Source organism: Sinocyclocheilus grahami, unplaced genomic scaffold (assembly GCF_001515645.1).
Source record: "Sinocyclocheilus grahami isolate Dianchi unplaced genomic scaffold, SAMN03320097.WGS_v1.1 scaffold5595.1, whole genome shotgun sequence".
In the NCBI taxonomy this organism is placed as follows: domain Eukaryota; kingdom Metazoa; phylum Chordata; class Actinopteri; order Cypriniformes; family Cyprinidae; genus Sinocyclocheilus; species Sinocyclocheilus grahami.
Genome location: NW_015510241.1, coordinates 1 through 690, shown reverse-complemented (window position 1 = coordinate 690; position 690 = coordinate 1). Strand labels below are relative to the sequence as shown.

Sequence of the window (690 nt, the reverse complement as noted above, 5' to 3'; positions counted from 1 at the left end):
GACGAGACGTTCCAGCCTCTCAGGATCCTAAGAACAAAAAAAAAAAAACAACTCTATTTTATTGCCAATTTGCTAATTTCCCAGAAGTAAATATCAAGCCAGCTGTTAGTCAATAGTGAAATCATGCATCAGATACTGTTTCTTGTCTCACCAGGTTCTGGAGGTCCTCGTTGTTTCCCACATACAGGTTATTGAAGAATATCTGTGGTACGACACTGTGACCTGTGAGCTCCTTCAATCGTGCTGTTAATTCTCTGTGCTTGTTCACATCCACATCACACACAGGCACACCTAGCGTACTCAGAGTAGCTTTGGCCTGTATGCAGTGTGGACAGCCTGGCACGGAGTACACCGTTACCCGTCCCCTCATGACGGTCCCATCCTCCACCATCACTGCACCTGAAAGGTCAGAGTAAACGCAACCATCCAAACATTTGAAAGTTGTCACGTCAATTCCCTGAACATTTCTCTCTTACATACAAGTCGTAAAACGAATGAATCCGTTAATAAACAGGCAAAAGATGTACATTCTGGTGTCCCAAGACTTTCTTTTAAACCATTAGAGGCAAAAATCCTGCATTTAAGAGAAATTATATAACATAAAATGGTCTGGGTGTCTTAACATTCTTTATTTTGCGTAACAATTAAAACCATAAAACTTCGCTAACTTATGCCATAATTTTGGAATAA

The 690-nt window shown here is 40.7% G+C and overlaps 1 pseudogene; it reads right to left on the bottom strand.

Moving 5' to 3' along the window:
• LOC107577273 (uncharacterized) overlaps window positions 1-395 on the bottom strand; it is a 21,746-nt pseudogene extending 21,351 nt beyond the window's left edge.
• Window positions 396-690: the final 295 nt, after the last annotated feature.